Below are 20,050 nucleotides of genomic sequence, written 5' to 3'. Positions count from 1 at the left end.
ACACTTAGAGTCGGCACAGAGCAGACATGCATACACATGGTGCGGCGGCATGGGTGGCGGAATGTGGACCGTCCTGTGTGTCCAGCCACACAACAGCAACCCGGCCCTGCCACAGACGTGCCCGTTGCTGCGGAGAAAATCTAGGTGCAATTAACCATGTGTAGGACTGGCCTACAGTTTGTTGCATGCTACAGACAACCCTCCCAAACACAGGATACCTTCACAGATGTCCTGAGGACACTGGTGAGTGGGCATGCTCTCACAACAGCACCGTATTGGGTGACATGAACCACCCATACATAGCCTGGGAACATTACCCATGGCACAACACAGCTCGCCAGCGGTCCCAGGTGTTCACACACCTGGCCACTGTTAAACAGCCATGCACCATACATACTAGGGGGGGATGTCTGACAGTTCTGCCCATCACACATGGTGAGGATATGCCCCACACAGGATGTACAGCCCTCAATGGTGATGCAAGACCGTATAGTGGATCCACTGGTCATCCACATCCTGTAACCAACACCAGCATGGGGGACCTCAGTGATGACCTCTCCACAGAAAACCACACACATCATACGACCGGTGTGGTACCCTACAAGTCCTCCATGCCAGTGTTGAACACAGGCCAGACCGGCAAGCGCCTAACGAATGCCTTCTCTGAGCACCCACATGCATGTCTGCAACAGGCAAACATGATGACATCAGGACCTTGTCCACCACAGGTAGGCACATGGTGTGGTGGACCGCAGCCACTGACTACCTGTACATCAACAGTTGGAGCTAATACATGGCAGAGCAATGACAGTACCAGGAAACCATCACCCATTCATACCGGCGTCACCATACGGCCCCACATACCATCATCCACGGCCGCTTGTGGGAGTGGTACTGCAGAGGGCACATGAGACAACCATAGGGCCTTCCCTAACTGTGGTAAGGACATGGTTGGGGGCACACAGACTTGGCTGGAAATGGTCCAGAATGGTACAACAGTCACTGCACCCACAGACATTGTCTGCAAACCAGCGGACATGTTCCATGCATACATCCCCAAGAGGAACATATCCATCCCACCAGAGTTTATTCTCCCAGCCATCTCATATGGCCTGGGTGATCCCATATCTCTATGGCGGTTGACACGTCAGCAATGGGCACCGATAGTGTCCCTGGCTGTGTGCTACCCATCCTCATTGAGGCCCTCGGCCCACACATGCGACCACTGTGTCATGTTAGCCTTACTATGGGCTATGTCCCCAATGGATGCCATATGGCATCTGTGGTCCCACTATGCCAGGGTAGTGCTGTTATGGACTGTCGGCAGCCACACCCTTGACAACGCTTGACAAGCCTTGTCTGCAAAGCTGTGGGGAGGTCCATACAGGTGGCCATGGTTACAGATAGCGGTGTACAGCCAATACCGGAACATACCCACAACTACATAGTCAAGGGCGGATCCTGCCTCCCGAACCTGCTCGTCCTGTCTGGAGTGGTCACCAAGGCCATTGATGGGGATACGTGGGTTTGCACACAGTACCATGACCTGGTGGGAACGTTCAGAGCACACTACACATGGGACGGCTCGCCAGCATACATGTGGGGACATATGTCACCCGATGCTTCTCAGACAGGTTGGAGGTCACACCACACAGGGTTGGTGCTCAAGGTGCCTTGTCACACTCATATCTGGACCCAGTGGAGGCCCACAGGGCTCACTCCTGGGCCCCCTGCCATATGGCATCCGACCTTCCAATGTGCATGCAATCATAGGGGGATTGTAGCAGACAAGGTATGCAGATGACTACGCACCGGCCAACATACCCAACACCCCACGTTACACGGACATCCACCTAGGGCGTCATAGACATGGATGACTGGTGCCAGAGCCATGGCCTGCTACTAAATGCCAGAGAAGGTGCAGCACTACCCAGTGTGAAGGACATGTTCGTCCCAATGTCACATGTAGGTGATGCGCCATTAAAGATGGTGGACATGTTCAGGAAATGGCTACCACACCTGTCGGCAACCTCTGTCAACACACACAATGGCAATGTGGGTGTGAAGACATTCCATTGTGGCCTCCTGGTCTGGATGGAATCGCAACCACATCAGGGGTGTTCATTGTACCCCTGTACACATCACACACCAGAGCAATGACTGCGTACAATGGCACATGTGGCCTGTAGCTAACCTGTCGCCTGCAGCACTTTCGGAAGGACATAAGCGTTCCACAAGGCGGGGATGGCGGTGCTGGGACATGTGTCACAAGCTGCGGCCAAGGGGACACCGGCTGTAAATCTTCACAGCACATCTGCTCCGTGGTGATCTGTGCCTGGCATACGGCCATGTCTGACCTGGGTGACATGGGCACATTCCACCTCCAGGCTCCATGCAAACACGGGCACAGAAGCGACTGTCAAACACCTCAACACAAAGATGAGTGTGGCGTGCTGGGGAACAGGGTTAACGGCCAGACACCCCTACAACATGGGGAGGAGTGCCAGGCCATGTGAAGGAAAGGCCCTGACTGCCTTCGTCCAGGACTGCTAATGGCGTGTGGATGTGTGACGATAGTTATCGCCAGGCAACATCTGTGTGTCACTGCTAGACCAGGGACTGGGGACCGATGGATATGGCATCCCCATCCTGAGCGGTGTTAGGCGCCACACACAGTCATGCTAGGTCCACACATGTCGTAGGGCACATATCCTGTTACGTTCATGTGCGCCTATGTAGCTATGTAGGGGCCCATGGCGGACGCGCGTAACTGTGCTATGCTGGTGTTGCCAGACATGCCTGTGGGTACCCCACGACTACGTGGGGAACTAATTACAGTGCTCCCAGTAGGCGCGTGCAAGTACACCATCAGTATCATACGGGTTAACTGCACCGACATGGTGCTACACATGTAACCACCACACATACTGTGTACACATATCAATGAATGCTGCACCTGTCCTGCATGGTATGTCTGCTGCATGATGTCCGTGCACAACCCACATCACATACACACCTGTCACCAGCCATACACACACACCACAACATACACATCACGTACTATGCGGACACAGGTATCACATACACCTCTCACTATCGTGTCCACCCTGTGCATCAGAATATGTTAGCTTAACCGTGCAGTGATGGTGTAGCTCACAGTTATGCGGCAGAGACTTCATCATATGCACAGGGTGATATGTGTGCCACAGGCATGGGCTGTACCAATGGATGACATCATGTGTGTGTGTGTAAGGGCCTGTGCATTGAGTGGGCATGACTATGTAGATTGCATGTGGGTGTGGTGGAGCCCTACAGTTGTGTCTGCTGTGTGTGGGTGTGTGTGTACACAGTTCAGTCATCTGTGATGCCTACACGGGGTATGCTTGGCAGCCCCTGACTGTACAGTGCAGGTGTTATGGCTCACTGTGTCCGCCGGCGGCGACGTGACCCGCGCCTGCCTGGGGTCGCACGGGCACGACCGGGTGGAGGTACGGACTGTCCACTCTCCGATGTCACATGTCCGCTGGAAGCGTGCCCAGCGGGGCCGTCCAGGGCCACGTCCACGTGGCCTGCTCTGTCCTGGTGTGGATGGTGTAGTAGCAGCTGCACTGCTGCTGCTACCAGCACTGTCTGGGTGGGCATGGGAGGTGGCACGCACACGCTGACCTGCAGCAGGTGGTGTTGCTGGCACACGCCCACGTGCCCTATGCCTCACCCCTACCTGGGGTTCCTGCACGGACTGCGCACGCTCAAGGATGGCCATGCCTCGGTCGAGGATACCAGCCATGTCACCCAATCTCCTATCCAGAACATCGGCAAGATGCTGTTGTGCATTCGCCAATGCCTGGATGTTGTCATTCAAGGTGCGGATTGCGGACCTCTGCAGCCTCTGCCCTTCCTGGTTCTGCCGTTCGGCGCGTGCCTGCGCCGCCATTACAGTCTGGAACATGCGTCTGGTTATACCAGCTGCTGCACCCTGTACGGCAGGTGTATGTCTAGCGGTGCTCCCCTACGAGCAGCACCTGCCACATGCCTGCGTGGCACTGCACCAGTCCTTACACTGGCAACATCGTGTGTACCCACACCTTCTGCAGCCACCACACATTCCTGCTCGGGGCCAAGAGGCGGCTGACTGACCGTCATCTATGGGCAACGGTGTTGGGGTATGTGTCGGCATCTGAACCGTGGGCGGGGTTGGAAGGGACGTATGTGTGATGTTCTCCGGTGGCACAGTGTCTGCCTGTGACGACCCTGCCTGTGCCTCATGCACATGGTCATCACCACTAGTATCTGTGGGGACACTAGCATCAGATTGACCGCGGGAGGGAACTCACCTACAGCACCTGTCAATACAAAGACATACCATCGGTTACAATACAGACACACACACACACACACACACACACACACACACACACACACACACACACACACACACAGCATGCATGTGATAATGCAGGTGGCATGCAGCATTCACACAACACAGACCAGTGAATGCAGACCAGACATTCATAGTGGCAGTATGTACACTGCCCTGGTGGGGACAGTACAACAGGCAGGTGTCATTTAGTAGGCATGCAGTACACACATTCATGGTAGTTCGCATGCATCAGCGTGATACACCGTGTGGCCGCAGGCGAGTTGAGAGTACACATGGCTGCCGACACTATGTAATGTACACCGCAAACATGTGCGGTATCATGTGGACATGTGTCGATGGTGTCCCACCGCATGCACCACATCACAACGGCTGTCACGGTGCAGTGTTATGTGTACAGTCTACAGATACAATGTATGGGTAACACTGATGTCTGTGCGGGTGCGTTTGCTGTGAGCTGTGTACATAGCTGTACAGTGTGGAGTGCGGGCTCTGTGCCACTGCACAGTAGCAGGACACAGCTATGTGTCTGTGCGATGCGTGACCTGGGTGCATTACATTGCCATGTCTGTAAGTCAGTTCAGCTGCTCAGCAGCACGTATATAGTGGACATTGGAGGCACCTGTAGTAGCTGTGGAGAGGCATTCCATGTCACTGGTGTACTACATCGGATGTCCAGCGGGTCCAGTACAGTGATGAACCCACTATGTGTGTACAGGGTGGGGCCGTGACTACCCACTGTGGATGTGCTGTGTGGCAACATGCCTGTAGGTATCGACCATGGCCTTGTCTGTCTGAGTCATTGACAATTGTGTGTGGTAGACATCGTGCACACGGCCCTGTGGTGGCCCATGTGACATACAACCATACTAGTGTGAGGTGTCACATTCTCTACGGATATGCTGACAGTGTGGATGTCTGCTATGTTGTGCATAGGTCATGTCATGGTGTGACAATGCTGCAGCCAGACATCCACGTGCATGGGACATGGCATGTGCCATGTCTGGCGTGTGCACCGATGCAGGGGCATGGGTCACATTGGTAACACCTGTGCTCTGGCCAGATCACAGCTCACTATGTGGTACTGTGTGCATACTGCACTGGCATACCAATGCATACTACACATGCAGCCATTGTGTAACACCTACACCATTGTATGCATAGCTGAATGCACGTAACACACCAATAGGTTGTGTGGTGTCATACCACTCTCGCTAACGGTTGTATCTACTGTACATGGGTGGTGTGTGTGTCGGGTGGTGCGAGCTGTATACCGTGACTGGGGCACACACAGGTGAGCATGTCATGCCTAGACACATGGGTAATATCAATACAGCAGAACATGCCTTTGACTAGCAACAGACTTACCTGCAACAGACCCTTGTCCTTGCGACCGCCAGACGTACCTGTAAAGACATTACACAAAGGTATACACATTAGCCATTACTATCTCCACGGTCAGCACTGTGCATGTCACATCATGCATGTGTGTGTTAGCATGTGCTATGCACATGTCTGCTAACACAACATAGCATACTATGGTTTGCATCTTGTGTGGCCATATACCTGGCATGTATTGCTATATCATGTGTTGTACTATGACACCCACACACACGTCGCTTATCATACAAACATGCAACACTGACTTACCAGTCGGCTCCAGGCTCATAGTTCGGGAGACACCCACCTCCACGATGGACGCAAGTGTTTCTGCGTGTTGTTCCGTGGGTGTCCCCAGACTGGCCAGGAGCTCCTCCGTGGCTGTGAGTGGGGGCTGGGTTGGTGGCCCACCACCTGTCCCACGTTGTTGCCTGGCGATTGCAGCGGCACGCTGTCTTGCATGCTGGATCAGGTCTGTGCAGTGCCTGCGGTTGCTGATAGCTGCGGTTGTATCCGCCCAGGCTGTTCACCCTCCTGCACATCTCCTCCCACATCTCCTGCCGTTCCTGTGCCTGCTGTGGCACATGGCTGAATAGCACGGCGTGATTACTATGGAGGTATGGAATTATCACCTCCTCCTCCTGTCGGATGAAAGGTGGAAGCCGGGAACGTGGCATTATCTGGAAGACATAATGATGGTGGCAGGTCACATTCACACTGCTGTGCTGGCATACTGTTGGAAATACATTGCTATGACACATACGACATCTGCACAGTGATCTGTGAATGGCATCGTGGCAGTGCACAGCCGATGTTTTTGCTTCACACCATTGAGCACTGGGTGTCACATCATATCTGTGTGCCACCCCATCACACTGTACACGCACCATGTAGATGTTAGCCTGCCGTGGACATGTGTACCTGGCTGCACCTATGTCCAAATCAGTTGGCATAGGTCCCCATGTGACGTCTGTGCTACTGTTCACCTGGACGCTGTGTATATGTCAGTACACATCACGTCTGTGTCCATTGTGAACGTCAGCAGCGGCACTGTACACATACACATGGACACCTGCACATGCATGTGTTGTGCCATGTACTTCCACACAGCACTGTATGGGTGTTGGACAACTTGCCACAGCTCACCTGTGTTGCACATGTGATAGACATGGAGCAATGTGTAACCATGACACATTAGCAGGAAAGGCCATGCATAGCATGTACACACACACATTGTGCAGAGCATCACACAGCACCTGTAACATGACAGGGTGCATCACCGCCACATTACTGCTGTGTATGGTTGATAGTGAGAGTGCCTTTTGTCCATTGCACCATGTAGGACTGTGATAGCTCATGCAGCCTTGCTGGTCAGGTCTGCATGATATGGCAGGGTATGCCACATACATGGCGCTGGGTGTGATCCACCTGGGGTTGGCGGTATTGGCAGGGTGGCTGTCCATTGCATATGTCATAGCTGTGTGAATATGGACATTCAACATGTTTATCACCATGGTGTGGACACTGTCCTCAAGCGAGGTATGCTGTGCGCTGCTTGTTGAGGGTGTGTCTGGTGCATGCAGGTATCACACATCCATGCATACACTGTAGCCCTGGCAGGTGCTATGTGCTGGGATATTGATCGACACAGTGCTGTATGTGGACACACACCGCTATCCCATGCACATGGATGGCTGCCTGCACTGATGTGGGTACCACATATGTGTACATCCAGTGGTCGCTGCCACCCACATGTCTGCTGCTGCACTACACACCGCCATCCCTCCCTCTGTGAATGTGGTGTTGGGCTCAGCAGAGGTATCCATGTATGGGGACAGGGATGTTCACATAGCAGGCCCACTGATGGTATCGTCGATCTGACCATACACATATGTCGCACCCTCACACATACAACCCATTCATATTGTTGTTCTAGCGGTGACACAGCTATATTGCTATGCGGAGGCATTCACGGGCATACATACACAGAGGCATGCACGTCCATCTGTGGCATTGCCTGGACTATTGCTGTGGTTCGGCACCTAACGTGTTTGACTGCAGGTGGCGCAGACCTACTGTGCACATGTCTACACGGTAGGCCTGTTCTACGGTAGGCATCTGTGATGTGCTGTGCACATCTCATATCTGCACATTTGGTTGGTGTCCATCGGTCCACGGGCCAGTGGTGGGACATACAGGGATGTTGCTGAACATATATGCATGCGACCCTGTACAGCTGTGATGCTAGCCTCTCAGATGCTCATGTGTCGTGGACGTGAACACCGTACACACACATGTGGTTGTGGGCTGCCGTCCGTACCCATCTCCACCTGTGGGTTGCTATCATCCCACACACTCCTTGTACTGTATGTTCAGGCTATGCACCTATGTGGGGCTTGTGTGCATGCAATACGATACTATGTGCCTTTGCACCCATCACAATGTCACACAGGTACACCGGCAGCCATACACATCGCAGCTTGTTGTCAGCACGTCACATGTGGTACACACCTAACACATCTCCTGTGGGACATGGTCATTTGTATGGGCATGTCCAGTAGTCACATACCACAGCTACCCCTACATGACGGCTATGCAGGACATGTGTGTGTACAGCTACTGTGACATGTACACGAGCAATGCCCCCTACCTACATCACATGGTACTACCTGTGGAGTATGTGTGTCTGCATCCATGCTATGGCCATAGATGACAATTGTACATCAATATGTGCAACATACCTCATTGGGGTTGTCATGTGCACATGTTCCATGTGTCAATGCATTGTTTGTGTCTGTTGGGCGGTCATTGTTGTGCATGGTTTACATGGCTGACATAGCGTACTGTGTCTGATTCCAGGTACTTCATTGGGCTACCAGCATTGTACATTTCTACAGCACATTCCAGCCATCATGTAGCCAGCTTAGATGACAGTGGGAGGTGTTCCGCCATGTGCACATATGTCACACAGTTCGAGGGTGACTGACACACATTGTCAGGACTGGGTTCTGACTGCTGTGGCTGTGTGTACTGGTGTTGACAACCATGACTGCACCAGATGGTGTCTTCTGGATGTGTGACATTCACAACAAACACCTACATTCACATAGCAGCACATCGTCCACGACAATGGACATTCCTGCATGAACACTGTGTGCGGTATGTCTGTATGACCACTGCATATATCACTGGTGGCCACCAGCATGGCTGCCTACAACAGCAGTGTGTATCCTGTGCAAACATGGGTTACACCAGTCACAACACACCTGTGTCAGATGGCCCTGTAGTGGGTGACAGTGCAGTTCCATTCATCATGTAACAGTATACATCGTGCACCAGTATGTTGCAGACATGTGAGCGGCTGTGCTAGTCGACATATGCACACATGACACATCACCTGGTACACCGTGTCTGCCTTGCCACCTGCTATTGTGACCACCCTGTGATGACATTATGCGGCCCACATGGACTTGGACATGTGATGGCTCAATGGTGAATTAACCCTCCAGGTGTGTGTCTAGCCAGGTGTCCAGTAGCCAGTGGTCTGCATGCAGGGATAGTGTACATTGGCCTACTCTGTCACTGGGACTGTTGACTATGGTCATACTGTAGTTATGCAGGCATGTGGTGTTTGTCCAGTCTGATAGTCGTGTTCAACCACACTACCGTGGCACACATGACCTGTGGACATCTGCCTAAGGTGTGCAGCCCACATGTACATCTTCACATGCTATGCTGCCTGTGCAGCGGTGTCACATGTCTGTCTCCGGCAGGGCTGTCACAGGTAGGCACAGCATGCAGTGATGTGTGACAATGCTTACACCCTCCACTGTGCTGTACACTAGCACTGCACACACAGTACAGCACACATGTCATTTATCTGCAGTGCCTGGGACCTGCCTCCATGCCCTACACGGCACACCTGCCAGTCCAGATTGTACACAGATCATACCTCCCAGGCACATACCTGGACTGCAACACACACGGGTGGGTGGTTCCCACACCACACCGTGATTTACACACATACTGTATATTCCCATGACACATTGCATCATAGGTAATCCATGTTCAGATACCCATGTTCGTGACCGCTCGCACATTGTGACATGCGACAGTGAATACACTGTACACCACAGGTTACATGCCGGTCGGGTTGGCATACTGTACATTGCACCTAGGACAGTTGCTACTGCTATGTATTGCCAGCAACACGCCCTTCCCTAGTATGGACTCCCATGTACCCACACATGCTTGGCCATGCAGTGCGCATAGCTGGGTGACACATTACACGACACATACCATACCTACAGTACCCCCGGCGTGCACCAAACCCCCCTGTGCCTGTGTGCTGGGCCTGCACACCCCCCCCCTCTGTTTGCTGAACATCCATGCTTCTCATCCCTGCTAGCCACACCCTAAACACACAACCATAGCAGCATGCATGGTACATACACTCTACAGCCGGTATTACTGACATCCACTGACAGAGGTAGTTGATGGCATGGCACCCGGCACGATGGACAGTCTACGTGCCTATGCCAACACTGATCACAGTGCACTTCTGCTACATTTACACACTGGTAGGGACCATGCTATTCCACACTGAGACATGGTGGTACTGGCCTTTTCACAGGCGCCACAGTGGTATTCCTGTTCCATGCACACGTGCTGTATGGGCACATGTGCAGGCTGTTGCACGGTAGTTATGTTCACCTGTGTGTTGTGTGTCACTTGACAGTCATGGTGTGTCCTCATGGTGCATGACATACTCCACAGCTAGCTACCTACACATGACTGCCAGACATTGCAGTGTGGGCCCTCACGCGGTGTGGTGGTATGTCTCTGCTGTTTGACTACATCCACATTCAATGCGGCATACCACAGTCATGCAGGCATTGCCAACACAGATGTTGCTGGCATCGTGCCTGCCAATGGGGTACCTACCAACAATACACACTCTCACTCACTACAGGGTTCCAATCCTTGGCTGGACATTGTATTAACCCTGTGGACACATACATAGTACTGCCATGCACATGTTATGTCCGGGAACACAGTCCCAATGTCACCTCAAACCGCCATAGTTGTTGTATCCCGCCAACCTGGCTGTTACATGTCTCTGCAGCAGCACACTGCAGTGACTGCTAGCCCATTCATGTCGTTGTGTACCCTGACCACCACACTACCACATCTATCACACTACACATGGATGGTACTGCATTGCACGTATGGGGCTGCATCTCTACACCCATGACTGGGCCATTCAGTATGGCACTGGGCCACATCTTGACATACATGCTTCACACACTCATTGACTACCTGCATGCCTTTACTGGCACCCTTGTTGGGCTTCTGTGCGCCACAGCACACCACATCCCATGCTGGCCACCTGTCATACTATTGCATGGGTGGTTGGGGTGGTACAGAGTGTATCACATCAGACATGATCCGCTCTTTGCCCTTCAGCACCATTCCACTTTATGCTATTGCCAATGTACACATCCAGCATCACATCGTACCCTATGTCTCGGGATGTTCCGCCATGTGCGACCTGTACAGTTGACACAGTGGTGCGGGCATATCATGCGAACTACAACAAGTCAGGGGCGTGTGACATTGCACAGTCCTCAGACATGTGGCCCCTCATGCTCAGTATTTGCATCGTACACTACCTGCTGTCACACAGTACTGTACATGCCTACATATACCACTTCTACATACCTGGCAGCATTCTAGCTCATCCTACTCATGTTGCTGACACCCATACAGGTGTCAGTGTGGCAGATATATCATGTAGATATCATTGCATCAGTTACATCACACATAGTGCATACACATCACCTTTGCATACTGACGGTCATGCGGTGTGTATCACATGGATACTGTCCCTATACAGGCATATCACGTTGTACATGGTTGATGTACACACACATGCCCCACATGGTGCTGTGGTTGCCATATTCCACCATGGCGTGGGTACACATGTGCAGGACCACGCATTTCTGGACCGTATGTCTAGCTGATACCTTGGGTGCCCTTGTACCTGTGCCATACACACATGTACGCAGGCCGTGTTACAATAACACATGTGTGGTGTACCTTACACAATGGATACAACGTTACATGTCTCAGTATAGTCATGCTGTGATCTCTACCCGGCTCAGACAGTTTACATATGCAAATGACAGTCATGTAACACATCTGTACTCACCTGCATGCCACTAACACAGGGGTGTAATCTACTCTGCCATGGGCCATGTTCTCCACAGTACTGATGCATGTAGTACTCCTACATGGCGTTTGCAGTGGGCAGGGTGGGAGGAGCAGTCCTGCATGTGTGCACACATGCCACATTGCTCGGCCGGGCGTCTGTGTGACATCCACAGACTGGACACACACCGTGCTGTGGGACATAGGTCCTGTGCACATCCCACAGGGGCACACTGTGTCACTAGTCATGTGATAGCTCCCTTGCTGGTAGGGTGACACAGACCCATGGTACCACCACAGCGGACGTACTGTATAGACATAACAGTTGACATCCACTTCTGCCGTTCAGTGGACACTACCATGGGGGGGTGTCACTACTGTGTACATTGCACATGTGTTTACACACGGCCCTGCTGGACATCATTGTGGCACACATTGCACCTGCTACGGAACGTTTGGACATGGTTACTTGCTGTTCCCTCCATTTGGTACCTATTCTGCTACTACATTGTCCCATATGTGCAGGCCATACATATCTTGTGTATGTACATAACATTAGGCCATCCCTCCATCATGCATGCTATGCCTGTGATACTGTCTATGATTTCTGAACATATCCATCATGACAGCTTTGCATTACACATAATTGACATAGTCACCCCTACTGCGTGGGATACGTGCCGTCGTGCGCACATTCCGTATGACATCGACGGTATATGCCCATGCACATGTGTGCTGTGACACTATACATACATGTCCTATCCTGCTGTGGCACTTCATTGTTGGATATCCACTGCCAGCATCAGCGTGGGTGGTGGCATTGTTCTGTGTTTGCAACCCCTATGGCAGACCTGGGGTAGGGTTACCACCTGTGCCACTTTGCAAGGGACAGTCCCTCTTTGGGCAGTTGTGTCCTGACAAAACATATTACAAATGGCAAATGTCCTGAGATTGTAGGACATAATTATGTCCCATTTTTATGTAAGAGTTGCATAACATAGTTATTTATGTATGTAAATTCCTAAATGTTACAAGACACACAATAAGCAACTTAACTGCTACAAGACTACGCTTTTATTTAGGCAAAAGAGTACAGTTCTACCCTTTGTACTGACCATGGGTATGTGTCCACCTGTAACATCTGATGTGTGTTCCGAAGATGTCCCACTGTGGCCATTTGAAAAGGTGGCAAGCCTAACCTGGGGTTATCCTGGGTGTGTACATGTTGTCCCACTGCTGTGCACACGTTGTCCACAGTCGTTGGTATGCTGCGCGGCTTAGCATTACATAACCAACCTTCACCTCTCTCTGCCTGATGGACAGGTATCTTTACCTACACACACCGTTCACATACTGTACAGATTCGTCATACGTATCGTGCGTTACACAACAGTACATGTCGTGGGTTCGACATACCTTTCCGGCCTTTGGTTCTGCGTTCGTCTGTATTTGCTTGGTACTCCTTTTGTATTCCGTCTTTGTTCGGTATGAACATACGGTTTGAATATCCAGGGAGTCTTCCTTATATTCGTCGTCACCTGAGGCATGTGGGTTAATCAGGCCAATAGCTGTTCCTCGGTGTGTACTTATGCGCATATCACCGGTGATCCCCCTCCTTTCGTTCGTTATGCGTCGGCACTAGGACATGGTTCTTTCCTCGTGTGGCCGTTGGTTATTTGCAATACCTTCGTGAGGATGGTATGTATTGTATCATGTTTGTGTGACTGCATCCGCTATGTGTGGTGTCGGGTACATTTCGCTGTGGTGTTAGCCGTGGATTGTGTGTGTTGGGTATGGTATTCTGTTCGACATGTGGGTGTCCGTGTCCTGGCGGCGTCTGTCGATGGCGTTGTGCATTCAGATGTGTAACATAGCTGTTATATTCCTGTACACAACGGATGCAAGGATGCATCAGCCGCTGCTAGTGTTTCCCACGAGCTTGTTGTGGGTATGCTGCTGTCATTGACTGCCTGTATGTTTTTGCTACGGTTTTAGCTGTTATCCCTTTGATATGTGCGATGGGGTATATCTGCGGATGTGGGTGGCCAGTGCAGGTGTGAGTCTTGCATTTATACATACGGGATATGCTTGTGTGTGTGCTCCATCCCTGCTTGGGGAGCTGCAGGTTACCTGTCTGTTGTTCTGGGAATGTTTGTTTTGTTGATGTCGTGTGCTGTCGGTATCGCCTGCATGTGTGCTTCCTGCACGTATTCCTCCTTCACATGGGTTATATATCTGCGGATGTTCGTCCGTGCCTACTATCCATTGGCATTTTGTCGCTGATAGTTACGGTGAATGTGGTCCTATACTTGGGACGGCCTGTATGCTACCGGTAGCCTCCTATTCGTGTGCCGCTTGCTTACTTCACGGTCGTGTTACACACAGCGGTATTTACGGGACCGTAAGTGTTCACGATCGGTGCCGCGATAGCACATTCGTATTTTCGCCGTACATGCCTGATGCTGTGTAACGTTGCCGACGGACCGTGTTGAGTGTACCTTATGGCGCCATACATACGGTCATGGTTTGTACATGCGTCCTTTGCATCTCCTGTTGGCTATGGCCCTGTGGTACATTCTGGGACATTTCCGCTTTGCATCGTTTTACGTCGCCACGTGCATAGCCACTGAGGAGATGTCAGTACTACTTTGTGGGTACTGCTGTACATCGCCTATGGTTCCTGTACTGTATGCCTCGCGTATTATTACACTCCGCCTGTGACATGTCATCTACATACACATTTTACAGTGGCACACACATTACACAAACACAGCGGAACACACGACAACCTCACCTCACACATACACATATTGCCGCCATGGCTCTCAACCTTCTATTTCCAAAGTGAGGAACACACACATTAGTAATGTGAAACAAATGGGCATAATGTGGAACACATAGTAATGGCATAGTGACAACTTCAGCTAAGTAGGTCATAGGTTGATTATAATATGCTGATTTACTTACAGTGAAGAACCTTTAATGACTTACTATGATTAAATTCTATTTACCAGGATGTCATTTATATACATTCCTAACAATGGATGTTTGACAGACATTTTCAATGTGGAACTTTGAGGTACTGCGAGGAACATGAACTGTTTTACACCCCAAAGGAGTCGTTCCTCATAATGTCGTACACTTCACTGGTATGCTTGCCGCATTCGCACCGGCGGTTGAACACAATACCTCGTTGGCGCATCGCCGCGGCGGCGTGTATCTCCGCACTCATATCCTATGGATATGACGCACATATCCGTTAATGTACCGTGGACTGGTGACCATCCCGACAGCGGATATGTATTGATGCAGGTTGACATTTCCATGGCTGGCGTTACCTGCTCTGCCCACCCTCCAGGATGATCGGGTTGTCGGTCACTATGTTTACTATGTGGTGATTTCGCGTCTTACTTATCTGTGAACTTGCATCCCTGGGTTCCATATTACCCTGTTGTACTTTATATCTGTGTATGCGTACATATATTTCTACATGTGTACTGATATCTATTTCCGTATCTGTGTATGCACATGAGTACATATGTGGTCGACTTGCGGCGATAGTGGCAGCATCTGACTCGCCGTGTGCTGTAGAACCGGCGTCGCGGTGAGGTGTTGGCGTTCCATGCTCTGCTGGCTATTGGGTGTGCAGTGTTTGGGCGGAGCCTTTGTTGGAGTCACACATTCGTCCGCACATACGGTACACATTACGGGCGGACATGTTTGTGTGGCGTCCATTTTACTGTGTGTGCAGGTCAGGAGGTGTCAGTCCATGGGGCCTACACTGTCAAAGTATGTGCTATCGTTCCCTCTTTGCCAGGGCGTAGGCATATTGGAGTGCGCCTCTGTCTACCTACTGGGGCTGGCTCAGTGTGTCCATGGCGCAGAACGCCCTGTGCCTGTGCTTGCCCTGGCAGTTGTGGCGGGCTTGGTGGCCCTCCGGCATCATGTCCCTGCAGCAGCTGTTTCCGCAGAATCATATTGTGTAGCATACAACATACTATGAATATGTGGCCAGTTGTGCCTGGAGAGTACTGCAAGGCTCCACGGATGTATCCAAGCACCGGAACCGTGATTTCAACATCGAACACACGCTCTATGATTATTCTTGTTTGTGCGTGTGCCTCATTATGGCGTTCTTGCATGTGTGTGTGTGCATTTCTGATGGGTGTCATCAACCACGGCTCCAGTCCGTAGCCAGCATCCCCCACAAGGTGACCTTGTGTGATGTCCCCCCTGGCGAATACCTGATACAGCTGTGAGGCATGCCAGATATGGGAGTCGTGGTAGCTTCCAGGGCTGCCAGCACACACATCCATGATAATGCCCTGCGCATTGCAGCCGACCGGGCAATTGATGGAGGGGTATCCCTTGCGGTTTATGTAGCGTCTACCCTGCTCCCGGGTGGTGACTTAATTTCTATGTGCGTACAGTCTATCGCACCCAGGACCTCCGGGTATTGTGCCACACGGTGGAAGCGGCGCATATTGCTAGCCAACTCCTCCTGAGATGTGGGGAAATTTATGTGCTCATGGGCATGTGGTAACATGGCATCCAGGAACTGGTGTAGTACCCTGGATGCTGATGCCTGTGAGATGCCCATTATGTCCCGGTTGGCCTTTGAAAGGTACCTGTAGCCAGTATTCGCAAGCTCACACATACCTTTGTGTCCACTGGGATGGGCTCCCCTCTGTTGTCTCTTGTTCTCAGGCGGCCGGCACAGCTCCACTATTTGCTGTAACGTGTCCCTGTCCACCCTGTAGCGCTCTACTATCTCCAGGTCTCGCAGCCCCTGGTAGGTCACCCTTGGTCTGAACACTCTCCTTCTCCTGTGAGGCCTCACGGTGGTTGTCGGCACCACCCTCCGCAACTCCGTCTGTCTCTGCCACATACCTATGCATCACGCCACGGCGGCACCCAGCATATACATATTAAAAGTTCCCGTCTGTTTACACCCTACGGTGCGGCGTTTGAAATCGCGCTGTGTGTTGTGTGCATTCACATTTAATACTGTTGTGCTGTATACCCGGTGATGTCATTGGGTGTGTCTGTGCAGCCGTATCCATGGATTATTTCCGTGGTTTTACGGTTGCAACTGCAACGGTACTGCCTGTAGTGTTACATTACAGTTGCCTGCATTGCCTTGGCCTTGCATCTTACATTACTGCATCCTGCAGGCACATGGCATATGATGCATTTTATCTGCAGCCGCGGTTATGCTACCTCTGTACTTGGCTGTGCTATTTCGGTTCTTTGCTCTTTGCATTTCTACTACATCCCCTACTATCTTTGCATTCATATGCCTCCCCTTTCCCGTTATGCAGGAGTCTGCATGCAGAGTTATCAGCTGCGGCGTTTGCCCTTCCTGGATTGATTGGTGTTGATTGCTCATTACGGCTCCATTTACACTGCTTCCGCATTTCCTCGTATTCTCCGCATTACCTTCCTATATCCGTGGTTGTTGACGGGGAGGCCGTCACATGACTGGTTTAGGGAGCGTAGTCATCCTCGTGCACATGCATCTGTGCGGCGCATTATGTACTCTCAGCGCATCTATTTCCTCACCGCCAGTCCTGATGCTGTGATGTGCATTGTACAGCCCAGATTTGCTGACCTCAATATCCTTCCTCCTACAGTGGCACACCCTCTGTGGTTGACATGTATCTCGTGTAGGCCACTCCTCGGTGTAGTACCGCTCGCCGTTTGCTCCATCCTTACACGGCCGTTTCTGCGCTTCACTATTATCTGCCTCATTTGCATGGAATTGACTACTAATACATGGTTACGGCGCGAACACCGCCACCACTCCTTGACAACCATTGCGCTGGGGTTGAAGCTTTACATACATACTATGGTGTGTGGTGGCTGTGCAGCTGATGTGTGTTATACTGCTCTTTTAGGACATTGTCATATTATTTCATTGCTTTGCAACTTCTGTGCACATATCCCGGGGTCTGCTGTTCTTTCTACGTGCGTGCCATTTATGTCATTTTTACATTTTGTGCATATTTTCTTTGGACATTCTCGGTGCCTTTCCACATTGGCATATTGCACCTGTATGATACCTGACTTTGACAGCCTTCCGTTACTCCTCGGTCATGTTTGGGTAAATGTAAACCGTTTTTTTTGGTTTACATTGCCGTGCCCTTACCTTCGCCTGCGCCGCCGTGGATCGCTATTTGCCCTCATTTGCATGGTGCAATACCGCACACAGTGTGTTTTGCATACCTACGCCGGGCGGAGGCGGTCCGGCGCCGCCCGGTAGTGCACGTGGAATTCATTCATACCTGAATCGCTCAGCAGCCATATTTGGCGTTATAACGCCGACGCTATGCTGGCGCCTGGCGCAAGGTTCATGAATCCGGGGGATTGACTTCTTACAAAGGGTCATTTCTAAATTCAGATTCCTTGACTCTTCCATACACTTTATAAAAAAAATCTACAGAAATGCAATTACACAATTAATAATAAACAACAGCATTTAAGAATCTATTTTATAAAATAATGATGTAAAGCAGGAATGCCCTCTCACCTTAAGTCATTAATATTTACACTGAACCTGTCCTGTGATCTATTGCTCAAAAAGTGTATCTGAAGACCCCACAAGTTAATAAAATCAGAATCCCACTGACTGCATATGCAGATGATTTAAATATTTACTTCTCTAACCCTAGTTTTGATTTAGATAAAATAATATATGCCATAAATCAGTTTTCAAAAAATGTTAACACTTATCTTCATAAGTCACTAATATTTTTTCTTTAATCCAAACTATATGCCTATCCCACTCTCATTTCTCAACATTATTGCAATTAGTCCTTATTTAAAATATGTGGGATTACACTTCAACCAAAATATTAAAATCATGCCCCAAAATAATATCACAAAAGTATGGGTCTCCATAGAAACTTGGAGCAAATTAAAATTCCCATTCCTTACTGAGGCAGCTATAACTAAAATAAATATACTTTCTAAATTGCTTTTTCAATTACCCTCATCTATTTTATCTTATAGCAAATACATTTTAATATTATTTCCACATCACTGAATATATATGTCTGGTCCCCAAACCCCCAAGAATAAACTGTAATAAACACTCTGCACCAAAATCACATGGTGGTCTTTCTCTTCCTGACCTATTCTTACATTATTTAATCATCAACTCTATGAGATTTTTAAAAATTAAAAATATAATTATAAAGATTAGACTTGGTGCCAACTTTGGGTCAAATTGTGGTCAAACTTGTGCAAATGCAAAGTTAGTTTCAATGTACAAGCTGTATATTGTTTAAGTAATCAAACTCTGTAAAACTTTAAAGTTCACAAATTAACCATACATTTATTCACATCCTCCTGAAAACTCCTTAAATCCTTAGACCTTTATTAGATAGCACTACTCTTGCAACTTAAATATTTAAACCACAGCATTCAATTACTAATAAAATACTCAATCTATCGAACTGCCCCCTTTATACACACACACACACACACACACATATATATATATATATATATATATATATATATATATATATATATATATATATGGGTCCATGTCAGATGGACGAAAGCTCAGGTAAATGAAGACCACATCAACGAGACGACTTCGCTGACAGGAAGAATCCCTGACAATGTTAAGTAGTGCAGACTGGGAGTTAGTCCCATTCCCTCACTGTAGTGCGATCTCGGAGTTTGTATATTTAAGTAGGGGGGGGTGTGGGGGGTGCAGGGGGGTTTTCCCCCTGCTATACATGTTTTAATGTGGTTTTTGAGTGTATTATGGAAACGAGAATGTATTCAGTTCCATAATACATTGACTTACTGTTGTCGGGGATCCGTCCTGTCGGCAAAGTCGTCTCGTTGATGTGGTCTTAGTTTACCTGAGCTTTCGTCCATCTGACATGGACCCATATATATATATATATATATATATATATATATATATATATATATATATATATATATATATATATATATATATATATATATATAGAGAGAGAGAGAGAGATAATGTGGGACATAGTCTCAAATAAACTAACATCAACTGAACCACTAAGAATAAAATTAGCCCTACATAAAAGTCAT

This window comes from Protopterus annectens, chromosome 2.part0, assembly GCF_019279795.1.
Source record: "Protopterus annectens isolate FY-2018-M chromosome 2.part0, PAN1.0, whole genome shotgun sequence".
Taxonomy (NCBI): Eukaryota; Metazoa; Chordata; order Ceratodontiformes; family Protopteridae; genus Protopterus; species Protopterus annectens.
The sequence above is the reverse complement of the archived record's forward strand: the minus strand, read 5'-3'. Positions refer to the sequence as shown.